The 19801-nt window shown below is 39.7% G+C and overlaps 1 long non-coding RNA gene across 1 annotated transcript in view; it reads right to left on the bottom strand.

Moving 5' to 3' along the window:
* LOC138186449 (uncharacterized) overlaps positions 1-19801 on the bottom strand; it is a 115835-nt gene that overhangs the window by 87396 nt on the left and 8638 nt on the right. Inside the window, exon 2 of the long non-coding RNA XR_011174880.1 lies at positions 9660-9718. This is a non-coding gene — a long non-coding RNA (uncharacterized LOC138186449). The remainder of the gene's footprint in view (positions 1-9659; positions 9719-19801) is intronic.

The raw sequence follows: 19801 nt of genomic DNA, 5'->3' as shown, positions 1-19801 counted from the left end.
GAAAACGAGTTTCTCTATGCTCGTTCAACTTCTTTCTATTCGCCAACCCTACCCATTATATCATTTCTTGATTTCGCGGTTTCGTATCGAACTACGCCTCCTCGGTTTATCCTTCGTCTCATTGATACGCTCCTTATACCGCGGTTGCCTGTTTGAAATTGCAGACTTCATTGTTGCGTTATCGTTCGAAGTAGAGAGCGTTATCCAGGCCGAGCGAGAAGAGAAGGTTCCATAAAAACCGGAGATTCCGATCAATACTCGTGGCCAGGGGGCCGGACGGAGGTGGATGGCGGGCGAATGGAAAATATCGTAAGCGATCGGACGACAGCTTTCCGATCGGGCGTCTTGTCGCGCGCGCCACGCAGAATCTATTCAACGAATCTGTCCTTCGCAGCCGCACAAAAGCGAAAGAAGATGCGACGGACACGCTGACTAGACCCGATAGATCGTCACTGCGTTCAGGTTGTGTTTTCATCGTCGTCGTGTGCTCACGTGCAGAGATTGTGATACCAGTGACAAGACGACGCGCAAGAGTGGCGCACAATGCGCATCCGTTTAGCCTTCGCTCTGCCACGAGGAGAATCCGTTTCGTCCGCTCGAGGACACGCTGATTCAGGATTATTCTCCCTCTTTAATTATCTCCGCCGCCTCTCCATCCCGTTGCCTCGTCCACGTCGTCATCGCCGTCTTGTGTAGTTCAGTTCGCAGAAACGAACAGAAAGTCCGGTTCACAGCGCGATAAACTATTTATCTTCGAGAACACGCTTCTTGGGCAGGAACCGGAAATATTGCCGGACGATAGCGTCGGCCGGTATCTTGCAAGACCCGCGGCGATATACTCCTTGACCGCAATTGTTTTTTACACCTACGTTTGTCTGGATTTCAAAGAAGGTCCTCTTATCAAGCTCATCGAGGCGAGGAAAGGCGTACACGAGCCTTTAACTTATGAGAAGATACATAACTAATCGATCCAATATATCTTTACAAACAGTATTTTAAGGAAAGATGCGATTACTAATATATAAGATGAATTTTATCGATCACTTAATAATTTCAATATTTATATCGAAAAAAGTAGAAAGGAAAGAAAACCCAATACTTGAACTCAAATAACGCATGGTATAATAGTTAGCTATTGATTAAATTACAGTTTTATTTTGATAAATAAGAATCTTTTGGTTATCGTAAAAATTTTACCATGAAAAATATTCTCCATTAGAAAGCAAGTAGATATATATGTGTATGTGGTTACTAGAATGACGGATATTAGTCGAACGATAAAGACAGCGGATAAAGAATCATCTTCACGTGTCCGTCACTGACGACTCATAAGCCTCCGACCACATGACATACGCGTCACATAATCTCCGTTAAGAGTGGAAGTGCAAGTGCATGAGCGAACGTACTTCTGCCCCATACCGACGACGCAATTCTCCGGCTCCCTACCATCCAAACATACCCTCTGCATCTATGTAAATAGGTTCTCCACCCACGAACGTAATCTTCGTACGACGTTCATTATACCGTGATCTAAGCACTCTAGTTTCACCATTTACCGCTCGTAGCTCGTCTGCGTGCGTGGAAACCGTGACACAATTCTGCCGCCTTTCTCCGTACTTTCTTTCCACTTTTCTGTTTTTTTTCTTTTTCTTTTCTCTTGGATTCATGATGGTTAACGATCTGTAGAGACTTTTCAGGGATGCTAAGTCGATCGTACGGCCACGTCCAATGCGAATTTTAATTTTGAATAAAGCGAAACATGTCGATGTCAATATGGATTCTTGTACTTTTTCGAGTTCTGTTTTAAAATTTATTAGCGGAAATATAACATTCTATGAAAACTTCGAAATTTTATCTGGAAGGTTCTCAGAATTCTAAGTGTAACTCGATAATTTTCAAAATTTTATACGATACGAATACGAAAGCATATTTTCTAATTTCTTGTAAATATACTACTCTATTTTCTGTATTTGGGTAATTATAATGCGCAGTTGTTGCCGATGAACAAATCAAAGAGAAGCAAGATCATTGACTACCCTCTAAAAAGTTATTTCATTACGTAAAATTCTTTCCAATTACTATTGAAATTGATTTCAATTTCCAACATATTTCAACTTGTAGATTTAATTTACGAAGAAATTTGAGAAGTATCTTCCAGAAATCTCAATTGACAAACTGTGATAGCAATAAACGTATTCGTATAAATACACCAAGATACACCAAGACCAACGTACATGGTAGAGTTTCCGATGACTAAATTACAAATAGAGAATCAATTTCTCGTGTTCAAGAATTCTGCCAATATCTAACATGACCAGAAATAGCCATCACATAAGTGTCTAACTCTAGAGGTAGCAATCGTTCCTAGACATCTCATCCTCAGCAATAATACGTCCCCAAGTGGTCAGTAACTCGATATCGAGGCGGATGGGTGCTCGAGGCCGTCCGCAAAAATCGATGCCTCCATCTGGAAAAGGACTGGTTGCAGGCAGACGGCGCGGATCGCGTGCGAACGGTTGCAGCGGGTGCAATTATCCGGATTCTTTATTCCGTTTGGAAAGTCGCGATTGGCGGGTAACCTGGTAACAACTGGAACCTGGTAGACTCGAATCGCGATCATGGGGGCCCAGTGAGCGAAGATCCGGCCCCGTTCGTCGGGAATGGGCGTAGAACAGCGCGCGGGAAACGGCGATCGCTCCGGAAGAACGCCGATCGTCCATTGTCGGTCGCCATTCTCAATGGCCATTCAGCGTGCATTGCCTCGCCTTCGTTTGCCGGCGATTCGATACACTTACACACGCCTTCGCAGATTCACCGTGATTCTCTAGTGTTCTCGTAAACGGTGACGAGCCGTGATGTAAGAGCTCCACCTAGCTCGGGAAATTATTCGTGTTCTCCGAAGTCGAGGTAGCCTTCGGCATCCGGTGTTGCTTCTTTCTCATACCAACCGCTCCGACTAATTAGCGACCGGACTCGCGGGAAGTTGTCAAGGCTTTCGTATTCGTTGCGTGATTAGAAAACACCGGTAATTCGTGGTTCTTGATTATTGCCAATGATAGGGATTTGCGACTTATGTCTTCTGTCGACGTTGGTACCTAGGAATTTGTCACGTAACTAGGTGGTAGTTGCTTGGGTAGAGATACGGTAAAATTTTGATTTGTTTGATACAATATATATTTCCAGAGGCTATTGTATCTTGTAATAAACTTCAACGTGTTCGATAAGTAATAATAGGTTGTAACGAAACAACCACGACAGATGGTGTTTTGTTTCTTCTACTTCTACTTTTACTTCTACTTTTGAAATGATTAATTTCACGTTTGACAAACGTCGAAGACGATTTAATCAACCGATCTGATAACTTGTTCACTCCTCTAAGGTTTATATTCAAGTCTAAGCAATTCTTAAAAGTTATCCAAGACGTGAACACCCGATTTTTCTCTATAGAAGGTCTAAATCGCTGCAGCGATGGAATTTTAATTACAGGTTCGATTATAGCTGTTTGTTATGAAAAACGTACCGATACAGCAATTTTGAAAATCGGGTAAAAATTTCAGAAAACCATTAACCCTGTCGACTGATCGAACGACACAAAGCATGGGATGCGTTGCAGGTATTCACACATGTCGCTGTTTTATGATACATTTCGAGTCGAGGAACAATGGAGGTGTAAATCGATGTATTTTGATATCAGAAATTGCGATCAGAGCAAGGTCGTGTGCCGTTCAACGAACCTTTATATTCACGTTTAGGGTCATTGTCAAATTTCACACTCGATATTTATTGTGCATCCTATCAACGATCTGCCAACCCTAACATGTTTTCTTTATACTTAATCACGTAGCTCTGTAATTGAAGCTATTGTACAATAATTTGCCAACTACGTACTACCACATGAGTTGTAGCTTTCGTTGTTATGGCATTCAAGTTTTTCGTCAAGTATGATTAGATAGCTTGTAATCTGTAAAATCTATTTGCAAAATTTTATTTGCATTAATGTCAATGTTCTTCAATCACTTCAAACGTCCCACATATAGTAAAAGCTGCTATTTCTTGATCACACAGAATCGTTTTATCGATATTGTTATTCAATTAATAAATTTAATTACATATTAGCGAGGTTATATTGGACGAATTATAATTTACCTCGATATCGATCAAGTGGTCGGCCTTCCTAATATTTTTCATTAATTTCGTACAACTCTTAATCACAGTTGACATTTCTCCTCGTATGTTACGACCATAATTCTCATCATCGTAATCGTGAATCCATTTTTATTTATATTTAGAAAGATAGAATCCTTCTGAGAGTTCGCCGCAGTAGACAAACAAGATGAAACTACTTGCGTTACAGAGACCGATCGTATTCTCGTGCCGATGGACCATGTAACCATCACCTAACTTCCTTCAAACGAAATTACGATCTTCGCAGTTGGTTCAATAGTCGACAAATTAATATTTTCGCCATTATAATCGGCGAAGGACCTCTCTCGATCGGCGATCGCGGCCTGTTTAGTTTGTCGTAATAAAATTTGCAATGGTTTCCGCCGCTCATATACATAATCGACGCGAATCGCTTTTATCGCCCCCGCATAGGCGCGCGCGCGCAAGCTCACCGCGTTAACGATGCTTGACGACGCGTAAAATCAGGGGTGATAATTTGGAATTAACCGAATTAGTATGTTACGGCTTTGTAATTGCGTTACATCGTACCGATGGTGCACGACCGTAAACCAGATGAAAGAAAGTGTTTGTGAACTCGCTGGCGTGGCGAATTGTCACTTTTGAAAATACGATCGATCGAATATCACGCGGTCTCCTCCATGTCACGACCAGCATTATAAATTTAATTGTTTCGTTAATGTTTTTCAACTTCGCTTTTATCGAAGTCATGCTTTTCGCTTCGATTCAGACGGTGCTTTCTTGAAACCGAGCCAATTTCTGATATCTCCGAAAATGAGAATGCTAATCGAGTTCGAGAACGACTACTTGTGGTTTAGAAGCGAATCGCACAGCGTTGGAATCCTTAACGAGAGTTCGAGAAATTTCACATCCGTCGAGGTTAATCGAGGGTGAACCGTTTCATCTTAAACAGATGTCGATCTGGAACGGGAAGTTGCGACTAAACTTCAGTAACTTGTCGTAACTAATCGCCGCTCTCTCCGTGATCTTTGACAAATTGCGTAGTATCGTGTAAGAATGACCAAGTGTGATACGATAATCGTAATAGTTAAGCATGCAATTATGTTAGCATTCGAAGATGAGAAAAGTTTACCATTGTTTATTTTACTACAGAAGCGAGAAAACATTCTATTTTCTAGCGCTAAAAGCAACAATAGTTCAGTATTTAATTCTAACTGGATACAATTATTTCATATATTATTTTATGTATGGTATGTGTAATTGTAATTGTTCTGTAATTACACAATAATTCAATAATACGTTAAAGAAGTATTATCATCCTTCAAACGAATATATAATTTAATTTTACAGAAATTACTACCAATATTAATACCTTTGCCATTGAATATTGTACACAATTCATTACGTTAAACATAATGAGTCGAGATATTTAGTTTCACTTTCGTTTGTTCGAATTTTCTGTGTAAAGTTACGTTATTTATTTCCTGTGTGAATGAAACACCACGCTTTGCACATCTATTATTCGCAATCTTAAAACTGAAAACATATTAAAATATCAAGAAAATGGGCGACTTTCTGAGAAAAAGATTCATAAGATAAAATGGCGAATTGAGTCGGGAGTTCTAATTCTAGTATTTTAATATTAGCTGCTTTTTTCTTCGTTCTTTTTATATTTGTACAACGAATAAAAATTTCATAATACTAATTCAATATTTTCATTAAAAAATACATTGCTCACCTACTACATCCTTATCATAGAAGAATCAGAAAATCCCTTAAATAGAATATACATAGATATTCAAATAGAACTTTTTCTAGTAACATTATCTCGCAGAACCTTTTCCAAGAATTTATCTAATCTACACCTGACGCCGTCACAAATTGAAACAGACTATTCCCATAAGAGCAGTACCAGGCACAATTCGATTCCCTAATCCACCACGGGAATCAACAGTGTACTCGAACACCACATTTATTTACATAGATAAACATCACGAAATTATCCCCAAATAGACACTTTGCACATGTACCGCGAACATATACCGGAACGGTTCTGCTAATAAACTTATCGGTAAATAATTGTGGCAAGTGTGATTTCCTTCCTCCCAGTTGGTCCTCCTCTTTCCCTCGCCAATTAAATATTTCTTACATCAGAGATGTAACGACGGTAAAACGAGAGCCGCGTCAAATAAAAAATAGAATCGAACGTGAAATTTCACCGGAAACCATGGCGAGAAGCATCTCGGGTTGCGCACGAACCATTGTCCGTGCTTGCTTTCAAAAAGTCAACCAAATTAATTTCAATTGCAGACCGCGGCCCGGTTCGTCTCCTAGCAACCGAACGTTAGCGGAGAACGCGGTACGTGCTGGGAGCTGGGCGAATATAAATTGGCGCGGCAAACAACTTGCCGGCAAATTGTAATCGGTGAGCGAAACGCGAATGGAACGCATCGCGAGAGGAAAAAATATACGAGCACGCGGAAATATGGAAGGTCGCTGATCGTGGGATCTGTTTGCCTCCTGCGCATTAGCACGTTCACTGGCACGGATATCACTGATCACCAGCATTAGAATTCATAAGGAGACACCTCCATTTGCCAATACATAGTTCGAATAAACCAACAAACGCCAACTCAAAATCGATCGAAATCGAATCACTTTTTGAAAGGTACTATAAATTCATGTTGTCCCTTATTAAAATACAGCTGCTCCTCCGTGGAAGCTGCTTTCAGAAATATCTGTAGTTTAACTAATACTGTTTATTCTAACCTCATATACATGTCGGGTTTGTCGGGTTTGTCGAGTTGGCGCTGGTTCTTGAGGCGCGTTGCATCGGTTATATACATATATGTAGATTACCATGCATTACAGTCAAATGTACGACAATTCACTACCACCGCGGATAAGACAGGAAACAAATCGTTCAACAATCACCGCGCTAAAAGTAGGCAGCCGATATTTTTGTCGGTAAAAGATCACGATTGGCGTCCACTCGAACGTATAAACAAGAGAAAAGCGAGGCGATAATTGAAACGCGAAGATCCTTCGACACCTCGTCGTTCCTTTAATCAGTTACGCTCAAACGAATCTGTCGGGTGCTTGGGAACTAGGAGAGAGGGCGCGTTCAAAATTCATCAAACTGATTCTTATTTCTGCAAGGAAGGAAGAGAAGAAGGAGGGGGAAAGACCAGAATCCCTGGGCTTGTCGGACTCACGAGTTTCTCTTGGTTACACAGACTCGACGGGCGAGGCACAAAGCGTTGCAGGGAACCACCTTTGATGTCGAACAATCGTGGATGATCGCGCTCGAAGGCGTGGAATTCGGCGCCCTACGAGTGACCACTCGTGGATCCGCGACGAGTGTCTCCATCCAAGGCAAAGGGAAACACTCTTTCCGTGTCGTTTGGTGGTTTCAACGCAGGTGATCGGTGTGCGAAGAGAAGGATGGAGGGGGGAAGGGCACTGATTGTCCGGAGACGTTGGAGAGCGAGGTGGATGACAGGCATGGAACCGTGGAGCGAAAGAGAAGGAAGAGAGAGAAGGAAGAAGAAAACACGGGGGTGGAAAACAATTAAGGGAAGGCGAGGAGAGGACCGCCTTGTATGATAATGCGTTGTAACCTCCGGCAGAGGAGAACGATACGGTGAAGAAGGAGGTAGATGGTTGGAGATGACGGAGGTGGAGGAGCAGGTTGCCGAGGATGAGGCCGGATGAAGCACGGAATGGAGGGGCAGCCGCGAGAAGGGGTTTGGCGGAGGTCGTGGTTCTTACTTTGCATTCCTTTGTGTGTCCTCCTGAGCCCTCCATCTACCCTCCTACAACCCAGTCATCCTCCTCCCTCTTGAAGCTTGAACTAACGCCCGAGGTTTTAATGCACTTGTCTACTCCACATACCGTTCATAAAGACATATATGCCGTCTGTTGAACGAGCGGGCAGGAGGACTGATTCTTGGAAAGAGGAGTAGAACGAAGACAGAGAGGAAGGTGGAAGAGAGAAAAAGAGGGAAACAGATACGGTACAAGAGGGGGTGTGGGGTTCAGAGAAAGAGGGTGAAAAAAGGGAGACGGGGCGCGTGCGATGTACGAAGAAGCGAGAGACGGTGCCCGGCAAAAGAAGAGCGCGATGAGAAAGAGAAAGCGGAGAGCATAACGATATGAAATGCATTTTAAATTCTAAGCATTCGCTCCGCGTCATGGAAAGACCTCGGCTCTTTGCTTGCATAATCCTGCCCAGTGATGTATAAAAGTTAAAAAAGAACGGCGGAGAGCCAACGGGGAGGAATTAAAATGCACTGGTCGAATCAGAGACCTTTGCCGGATGCCTCCGCAGCCGTAGGCCACGTGAACTTTCGTCCACGATATCCGTCGAAGACGGAGACTGCCTCGGCGCTTACATTGCACGATGTTTCCTATGAATAGTTCGCCTGCTTGTAAGCGGCAGGTGCTTGTGCACTTGCAGGCTAAGCAAACTACAGATATAAAATTCAATCGATAGATCACGTTGAGGAGAAGAAAAGAAAAGTTAAGTTTATGTTCAGAGTCTGGTAATTTTAGAGATATTGATTGCGAGATTAGTACGCTTTCTCAAAGAATTGCACGACAAAAGTTCGCTATACAACAATTATATCGTGGATATTTACGTATTTATGACAAGTAGATGTACATATGCAATAATTGAAAAAAGTGTGCACACACGAAGGAACACGTATTAGAAGGAACAGAATATTAAAAGCAAAGAATATATTGCTGCATTTAGAGAATAAAGCGTTCTTTTATTCCAGTTTCAATGCTTTATTTGTCCTTATTACTAATATGAATTTGCATAAACATCTGTGGTATAATAATAATAATAACAATAATAATATAACAAATTTGTGTATGTCAATAAATATAAATTATCTATATATCTTTCTATCATTTAACGTAATTCCTTTACATATTTTTATTTCAGTATAAATTATGATTGACAAAAACCTGTATCGATCGTTAAACTTCACATCAACGGTTCAATTACCCACTGTAGTTTGAGTCAATAAAATTATAAAGCATCGTGCATGTATATTTACTTATAAACACCTGATAAAACAAGATCCGATTGTAGCATTTTTATCAGTGGATCGACAAAGTGACAAGAAACGAGAGCGCGTGCGAGTGATTTTAACGAGACGGCTGGAAAGTGGCCGAAAAGTCGAAAGGAACAGAGCAGACAAAAATATTGAAATATCCAGATTGAAAGCTACCTTTCACACGTGTTGCATTCGCTCTTCTGGCGTGTCAATGCGATACATATTTCATCGAATATAAATACCGTGTTCCCTCGTTTCTTCTCAGCGAGCGTAATCAATATGCATTCAGTTTCCTCGCGTTTTTCTGCTCGCTTAATTTCGCGCTTGTTACGCGGCCGATGATTTTTCGAGCGATTCGACACGGGGCGACACTTAGGAAATTACGAATGCACCGTCAAAGGAAAACCGCGCACCAGAATAGTCCTATTGTTTAATCATAGTTCGACTTACCTCTTGTGTCCCGGTATCCGCGCACCAGCCAGCTCTCTGTTACGTCGTCATTCGTCAATCTAAAGAACAAACGAAACGGTGAAAGAACGGTTAGTGGGGAAACGAATGTGTGCGTTTCGAGTGTGATTGTCGATTGCTTTCCTCTCATTTTCGAAGCGGCGCGGCGCGCGAAACGGGGGTTCGAAATCCGTTTAAACATTTAATTCGATGCAACAAGGTCAAGAGCAGCGGCATCGGAATTTATAATAATTTCGATTTTATCGCGGCGCATGTTTCACCGACGGGCATAAATTAATTTCGATACTCGCGCGCCGGTAGTTTTAATGAATTTCAAGTAATTTCTATTAAATTGCATCACCTTCGCATTATGCCGTCACGTTCTGTCGGTCACTTCATATTAAAATCCGCAAATATTTATACAAAATAACAACAAAATACGTTGAATGAAACGGTTGGCCAGGAACGGCCGGCACAATGCCGTTCAACAAACCAACCTGATTATCGAGCCTCGATCGCTAATTACCACCATCGGGGTTTTATTGTTCGTTTCAATTGTATATAGTACGGGCCAAGATATAGCGTAGTCATTAATTAAGCTCTCGACACCAACTGTGTTTAAGTATTTCATACGATAAAAAGTTACCTACTTGGAACTTATGATACCTCATTCATAAATAGAAAAACCGCAAATAGACGTACCGATGCAATAAGTTTAAAACGAAAGGAGAAATTGTGATATAAATATAAATTTGTATTGGTCAGAAAAGCACTGCATCATTTCAGGAGTTCAGGAGTGAATATTTGATGTAAAACTGTGCATAGATTGCGAATATTTGTGGAACTTTATAATTTTACGAACGTACCTAAAGGAACTTATTAAACCCTCACGTGGTAACAAGATTTATTATTTTTAATTCAGCTCTCAGAAAAACTGCGTTCCCTATAGGATGACCCAATACAATACAATTCGTTTGATTAATTCCGAAATTAACCGATTGACTAATAAACTCTATGATCTCTCTGTATCATCATATCATTTGTATAATAACCAATGGAAGCATGTATAGCTTATACGCGAATACCAACAGCCATGAACATCCTCGTTATCGACGACATCGTCGTCGTTCAAGAGGAAAAAGACTTCTCAGTAGAAGAAGGCACAGACGAACGAGTAGTTTTCTTTTAAAAGAACCGTGTGTTCATGTGCATATATGTATATGTCGAATACAATGGCGACGTTAGGGTCGGCCCGTGGATATACGAACTGGCACACAGCAGTTGGTCGTTTCAGAGGAGACGTACACGGGCGCACGAGAGACAGACAGAGGCGATGAGCGAGCAACGGAGAAATCCTTTTCATTCGGCGGAAAAAAGAAAACGGGCGCGAGATTCGCGCTTCATTCATGGCCAAGTCTATGGGGTGAAAAAGGATTTCTTCTTCGAAATGTAATTAGCATGTCTTCGCACAACGGGCCAGACAATGCTGCCGTTTAATTAGTATGTGTCTCCGTGCCCCGAGTCAGTGTCTTTCGTCGTGATCCCGTGTCTTTTACTCGCACATGTGTCGTATACACACGATATACACATATAATACATATATACATTTCTCGTGAGATTCATTAACGAATGGTGTATGCGTGTGTATGCCTGTAATCGACATATCGCGCGTTGTGACTTACTGTATCGTTTGATACGAGTGGATAGACAAAGGCAATTTTGATTATTTTCTATCATTTAGTTCGTGGTTCTTTTAAGTTTCTAAATTTTTAAGATACTTAATTATAATGTTATTTAGCTATCGTAGTCAATGATCTCTATAGTTCTGCAAATTGCTATTTAGAGTATCAATTTATTATTTAAATTCTTAAGGAATTTTGAAACAGAGTAACGATTTAAGAAATTTTTAATGACCAACGTTGCTCATTTTTGGAAAAGGTGATATTTACATTCGACTGTTTTACGTGTCATGAATTTTTCAGAGAAATACATATTTAAATTTCACGATAGAAAGGTTATACAATTTTGATGCTATCTATTTCAGAATCGACGCATTAAACAATAACCGATGTTCGAAAACATGTATTTTGGTCTTTGAAGTAAAACTACATGAATTAGTACAGATTAATCAAAATTTCATCGCAACTTTATTGTGTGAATTTAATTCCTTCATTGCTGTAAATAACAAATGTCGTTATTTGTTATCTTCCCCATAATTTATAACTCTACGATATGGTACAATTTCTTGCAATCTTAATGATAATCTTTTACAAAGTAATCTTTTGTGTCATACATTTGTAAAAGCTGCCTAAAATAATACAATAGACTTATACAAATCTAGCGTTAAGTCTGGAGAATTTTTATCAATATTCCAACAAGTATGAATCGACGAATTTTCAATTACACGTAATCGCAATATCACGATATATTAAAGAATATATTAAAGAAAAATTTAACAAATTGGGAAAATTGCAATACTCGTGGAAAACACGGTCAAACGAAGTGAAAATTTGACTAGCGTGGAAATTATTATTAACAAAATCTTGATGTATTAGGTTGTCCGGAAAGTGTCTTTCTTTCGCAAACGTGTTTTTTTACAACAATATAACTTCGTACAAACGTGAAACCAAGTCTGTGAAATGTCGCGGTGTTTATCTCAACAGAAGAAAATGGATCGTACGTAATTCGACGAAATAATATAAAACAAAAAACGTTGTGCGTCTCTTATTTTCTCATAAAACGAAAGAAACTCTTCGGACGATCTAATGAATAAGAGCAACCAATGGTCCAACACGGATGCGTTCTTCTCTATTTTAACGGAGTCCAGTCCCGTGAATATGTGTTCCCACGGCTCGAAGACTGCGCTTTAATGGCGGACTCGAGCCGCTGGATACGTGACGCGATTGTGACGCATTAACGCGACACGTCGATTCGCAATTACCGTGCGAGAATCGGCTCGCATCCTCGAGACAATTGCGGAGGGTGACGAAGGACGACCAATTGCTACTGAGCCAACAGCAGAAAGCCACACGATTTCCGGGACGGTAATATTTAGCATCGTATGAAGCATCGTGCATGATCACGCATCATAAGTGCGGGCTTTATCGAAGAAGAAACACGAGAAGCTTTACCTTCTTTGTTTCCTTTCTTGATTTTTTTATTTAATCAAGGAAGGGAAATGAACGAGAGTGAGAAAGAGAGAGAGAGAGAGAGAGAGAGACAGAGAGTGAAGAGATGCGGTAATCGGTTTCTGGTCGAAATGAATATTAAAAAACATATTCAATTCGCAATTTCATCGCAGTCTTCCGGATCTTTCGCTCGAGTGTCGTTTCGTTCGAGTGTTCCTTTCAATGGGACGCATTGTTCGAAACGTAAAATGTTGAGCACGAGAGTTTTACTTTTATTACCGACGTTTTTTCGAAATTAGTTTCGGAACGATCGTCGAGATAATTTAATGGTATTTCACGGTCTACGCGGGATCGTTTGAAAAAAAAAGGAAAGTAGATGGAAAAGAGAGGGGGATAGGGAAGAAAAAAAGGAAGGGAAAACGCAATTAAAAGCCGTTTTCAAATTGCGATTGCGCCCCCGACCCCCTCACTGTAAAACTATCGTTAATGCACCTACCGGCGCGGCGGGTCTTCAATTAAATGTTGAATGTTATTTTTCCGTGGCCGCGACGCTTTTTCTGGCTTCCTTGCGCGATAAATTCGACCTCAAGCACGTCACCGAACGGATACAACGTCGCGGTACAATCAAACTCTTTTAAAACATCCTTCCTCGTTGATAAGTCCAGGCTACCTCGACCGATCCATGTGACAACGTGATACGTTTTAAAGACAGACTTTCATTCTCTTTTCATGAACTCATGTATACCTTTGTTTATGAGTAGATACTAAAACACTTACAGAAAAATAAGATAAAACCTGAGAAATCATTAGGAAATTATTAGGCTTCGTTTGGAAATTTAGATCGTACAAGATGTGATATACATAACGTTTTAATAAGAATCTCACTTATTATATAATAAAGTACCAAATTTTTCACGATGATCAGGTTAAACTGAAAAAGATCGTTAGGAATTTATTATTAAAATCTCTGGAATTATCATTTCGTTTGCCATATTAAGATACGGAGAATGAACGTAATAATAAAATCGAGCTCTCTTTTCTCTTACAATATACAAATCTGATGATTTTATGCAAAATTTAAGGTTGAATTGCAACATCGCCCTACCAGAGAAACCGCTCATTTCAGATCTAACGATCAAAACATAGAGAAAATTGAAACTGAGAATCGAACACGAATTACAAGAAGTGTCGGCATGACGACGCAGTCAAACTCGAAATCATTCGATGTGGGTCAATGCTACGATTTAACGCGTGTATCAAATCTTTTTGGAGGCCGAACGAATATCGAAATTGCATGACGGCGAGGTGCGGCGTGGGGTAGCGCGACGGACTTTTGCATAATGAGCCTCGCGGCCGCGAGCGACGCACCATCACCGATCCACCCCATGCACGTTCACGCATACCGCGGCGCGTGCATTAATATTTTCATTTGATTGCGTTAATTAAACTGGCTACCAATCGATGACCTTTGAAGTTCAGCGGCACACGACACGCGTACACCAATTACCAATATTATTAATTGCGACGAGTTCCCCATTTTCAGTCGGCGTCGGATAACGACGCTTTTCGCGCCTACCAGGAAATAATTGAAGGAACGCGTGAGAACCCGCGACTAATCACATACGTACGTGTTATCTTTTTCAAAGAAGATCTTGTTCTATCAGGTGAATGATATTACAGTCTATGAATGCTACTGCAGTCCTCCAATATCTATGCCCCAATCTTCTTCTTCTTCTTGTAACAGATGAAAAGATGTTTAGTTCCTTGGCTTCAGTTTCTTGATTCGAAAGTCATCGGAAAATCGGTTTTCCCTCGGTAAATCGTAATTAAAAGTTCATAACTACTGTGTGCCGATCGAAGTAAGTTCTTCTATCGAAGGAAGAATATTCTGCGGTTTGCTTTTAATTGTAGCGGAAGCCGGAGATTATTCGAACACCGATAAGAATGATTTCTCAATGTTTATCAGTTCTGAGTAAGGCATCTATATTTCTCAGAACGAGCTGAGCGACGGAACACCATACATAGTTGTACGTAGCATCGTTAAAATACTCTTAACAACTTCATCGTAGATTTCACCTATCGCGATATAAATAATAGAAGAGAGTGGAAAATTTTAGTTCCGAATTCTCTCAATATTTTACTCCATCAAACCCGCGAAACTGTAAAAATGATAGCGTGTAACGTCGACATCAAACATCGCTCGTAAGAACTTCCACGGCTTCCATTTTTTTTTTTTTTTTTTTTTTTTTTTTCGTTGTTCGCATCGAGGTACCAATAAAATTATTTTTCAGCGTTGAGTGAAATCGGATATTTTGGTTGGAAACCTGCGAAAAATAAGCCCGGTCACACGCTCACGGCCGTATATTTTATCAGTTTCGACGTAACAGAACAACCGTGCGTATTAAAAACTGGCTAGAAAAGGGCGTCGCTTCTCGTTTCGATGATAAATTCTTGTTAGTGAAACGAGCAAGGACGTCCGTGACGAAAATTTTCGTCTCGCCCTCTCGTACTATCGTTTCCCGGTTTCGTCACGAGACCAGCTATCCGCAGGCTTTAGGGTGAAGCACTTACGGCTTACAATGAGTATGCAAATAGGCCGGCATTCGGCTACATTTGTTTCAACGAGCTTAGAAGCGGCAAGGTTCCTTCGTGGAAGGCTCATAAAAGTTCGCCGCGTGGCCTGAAATCTTTCAAAAACAAGGGGAGCCCTGCCCTCCACCTTCCTGTACGTACTTTTATTGTCTCGATTTCATTTTCACGGCTACCGTGCGCGAATGTTGTTTGCCAGTCGCGATCGTTTCTCTTTCCTTCTTTCTTTCTCGTACTTTCCTCTCTTTGTTAGAACATCTTGCAAATCGAGGATGAGATGAAAATGATGCAACGTAGCGAGGAACGTACGATGTTTTGTAAATACCGCAATTGTCACCAGTGACAAGTAAATTTGATTACTTGTTTTGTATGATTATTGTTACACGTATTACTCGTATTAAATAAAAAATTAGTTGAAATAATTGAGTAAAGGATTATAATATTAATGGCGACTGTATTAAATCGACAAACTGTACACGATTGAAATTTTATTTTGAATATTGTTAAATTTTGATTTCTGTGGTATTCTATGAATTTTTATACTAGAATATCGATTTTATGATTATTGGATTATGTGACATTCTGCCAATCAAGATTCCTATTATTTAGCGTATTAAGGGCATGCATTTTGAAATGTACTTTTAAATTTAGGAAAAAACTAGGTGTAACTATGATTGACGGAACGGGCTATCAGATATTTTTTGCAGATACATATAAACAGAATGGCTTAAACAAGGAAGGAAAAATACATAAATAATATTTGTAAAAACATGACGAGAAGTCGATAGATTATTCTGGAACCTACTTATTTATTTAAGATCAATTATAAAATAATCATTTTTAACTCAGAATCAATAATTATCCGACATGTGACGAAAGTGAGTGGTAATAAAATTAAGTAATACCACGATTAGATGGAAAATATATTAATAAGCGTTTATCAACCTATTTGGATACAACGAAGTGTAACGATATAGTTATTTCACTATATGACGAACATTTGTAATTTCGGATGTTAAAGGTAGAGCAAACAAAACTTTATGCAAATATAAATTACCAAGACAAACAATTTTAAAAACAATGTAAAGCTGTATAATTTGAAAAACTTAAGGACGTCTTTATCTTAGCTTTTATTATTATTACTATTTATTTATCTTAGCAAGATAATCAATTCACACGATGAGGACAAAACAATTTTTTATCCATGGAGACTTCACTTCATTGAAATTAAAAGCTCGGCACAAAAGATCTATGTATTATATCACATTTTTCTAGGAACATATAACAAACAGTAAAGGTGACATTAGAGTTAACAGAGTAGTTAAGATTAACATTTGCGTGACTAACACGAATCTCGCAAGATTAAAAAATACTTATTAAATAGTTATTTACAAATTGCTTCTTACCATTAGTCTAATAGAAAAAAGCAGTTATTCTCAAAATTGACAAAACGAATTTTCCTCTGGATGAAATTCACAATTGTAAATTCGGTTGATTCGTATGCGATTTAGCTCGCGACTTCTTCGCCTCCCACGAGATTAGGCTCGACAATGAAACTTTCGTTACTCAGACGATGACGCGAGGATACGTTAAGATGCGTCACGGTGTGGCACTCGAGAACTTAGCAAATCCTGACAACGGCCGCCATTTGGGAGCGCCTAGAAGTCGTTATTCCCAACACTTGCCAAGACATAACCCTGCATAGCGATTTTGAAAGCTTAGCAGCGGCTCGATGAAATGGGAAGCATTTGGAACGTCGCCTAATCGTTCGATCTTCGTTCCATTGCTGACAACACGGCTGCAGTTTCGGCGTTAAAAATGTGACAACTGTTTTTCCGAATGAAATCGAATAGACAAATCTCCTAAACTAAGAGAATGCATCCATATTTTTACGTTCTGCCTGGAATTTAGAGTAAAAGATTTCTTTTCGAGTAAAAGATAAGCTTCGATGCAAAAATGTTAAAGAATTTGAATTAAGGTATTTTTATAAATATAAATATATAAAACACTCGTCAATATTCAAATGTAAATGTACAACGTATTTTCTTTTCAATGTAACACGAGCAGAATTTTTGACAGTTACGAATATAAATTTTTATTCGGTTTTACGATTATCGTATTTTAGGAGAACGCTATTAAAACATCTACTGTTGCTTTTACGAACATTCGATAACCGTGTATGGCTAGATTCTATTCGTTGAAAATCACAGGTCTTGAAATTCGACTTCAATTTAAGCTTTGTCAATTTCAAAAATGCAGATGCTATGTGAAACGGCAGAGTGAAACGCAACTAACAAAAGAAACAAAATAAAGTGATACTTAACTTATAGAATAATTCTTGGATGGACATAATTCTCTAGGCTTAAATTACAGAAACGTTAAACGCGATATGTTTCCAAAGCTAAATAAAATAAATTCAGAAATAAATTTGCAACTCGGTGCATTACAATGGACAACTTTGGCCGGATACATTCCAACGAATCGAATCGTTGCGACGCATTACCGTTTGCGCGACGTTCCTCAGAACGTCGGTGAAAAGTTAAGCCGGAAGCGGAGCTCAAGTTTCGCAGGCAAAGTGAACGAGAAGTTTGAGAAACGCGACGCACCCCCGCGGGATTCCTAATGGCGAGATTCTGAGATTTCATTAGGCAACGTATACCTCGTTCCCATTTTAAGCCTCGAACAGCCGCTCGTGGAAAAAGTTTCCGTCGACTCCGCGCAACCGAGATTTCGCGTGATCCCCGTGGCAAATTGGTTTTAGGAAAATTAATTAAGATTCGAAGCCGAGGAGATCTAAGATCTTAAGTAACGAAGAACCGACGGAGAGTTTAATTCTGACCGATTGACTTTCAGTCGCTAGGGTTCGTCTAATCTCTTTCATTTTTTGACAGGATATCAAATTCGTAACGCAACCTTCCAGTTCAGAATTTCGAAGAAATATGGAGGATGGCGAGGAACGTATTTTTCTTTAGATTTCGTAAATAAGCTAAGTTACAAAAATTCGAAATTGTTGAATAGAATCGTGAAGAATTCAAAGAGTCTGGGATTTAGAGTATTATAGCAAGAAACATTTATGCGAAATAGTAGTTTCTTTTATGATCAGTTACTAGATTCTTAATATTTTTCAATGAATATGTGAAATTCTCTGATGTATTTTTCTCTAGAAATGTCAATGGATTTCGATCGTAAATTCGAGTATAGTATTTTTTATCAATATGATTGCGAATAAACTATTAGCCATTAAATATTGTACAAATATTTAATTTTCTTATCTTATTACTAAGCATTACCGTAAAACTCGGTAGCGTATGGTATCGAACGGAAAAGACCAACTTTCATACGATATGATATAATTCGCGATAAAATATAACAGATTGATCAGACTATTAATCAAAGAAGCTTTTTTGTACAGTCAATTAAAAATTTTCAGATCGTTTTTACAGATTTCATGAATTAATTAATTAATGTCAAACGTAAGAAATCATCGAATAATTAAAAACCTCATGGAGTTCTATAACCATTTTTTCAGCATACTCGAAAGTAGCAATATAAATTGCAGAAAAAAGTTCGAAGCTGTCGTCACTGTTCTATTCCCGGTTCGATACTAATTGAACGACCTCGAATCGAATACGCGATCGTATTCAACGTTTTTTCTTTTTCTTTTTTTTTTTTTTCGTAACCAGAAACAAGCGACACCATCGTTGTACGGGATCGAGCTGTCAAATCGCGCTGCGTTTCGAAAGCAAAAGGGAGTCGTCGCATTTCCTTACGAACAACGATACCGGACAGCTTTGTCATGGTCCGCGTGCATGGTTAATGAACCCCGTGAAAACGATCGCGAACGTTAAGGAGGCTGTTCCCGTGTGGGAAAGCGTAGTCCATTCTCTCGCTAACAATACATCCATTTGATAAAAGTCACTCGATCCCCTTTTCGCCGAGAACAAATATTGGAAGGAGTGCTCGCGATAAGCGTGAAACTCTGAATTCGAAGCTGTCGTAGATTATGCTGGCTCCGGCGTTGTTTGCACCCGTGCGCGCGTGTGTGCACGCGTGCACATACATGCACACGCGGACCGCGCTGCTTTACGAGGCAGATGTTGATAACGGACGACAGCGACAGAGACAGGGACAGTGACAGCTGCCCCGTATTGTTCGACACGTTCGCTGATTATAGGTCAAAGGCCCCTTACGAATCAAAGAATTATCGAAGAAAGGCTCGACATTTTTCCCCCTCATCGCTGTAAAAAAATGCCGCTTTTTTTCTGCCGCCTCCGATTTCCCGTGCGATCGCCGACCGATCCCTTCGAGTTCAAGAACCATTCAAATTCGTCAAGCATAAAAATAGTAAACGACTCGATGAAGTCGAATTAGACAACTCGAAGAGCGAAGACAAATAATATTCTGTCAAAAATTTGCATACGTTCTACG

The sequence above is a fragment of the Bombus flavifrons genome, chromosome 13 (genome assembly GCF_040668555.2).
Source record: "Bombus flavifrons isolate JBK064 chromosome 13, iyBomFlav1_principal, whole genome shotgun sequence".
Classification (NCBI taxonomy): Eukaryota; Metazoa; Arthropoda; class Insecta; order Hymenoptera; family Apidae; genus Bombus; species Bombus flavifrons.
Note: the sequence above shows the minus strand (reverse complement) of the source record. Positions and strands in the feature narration are given on the sequence as shown.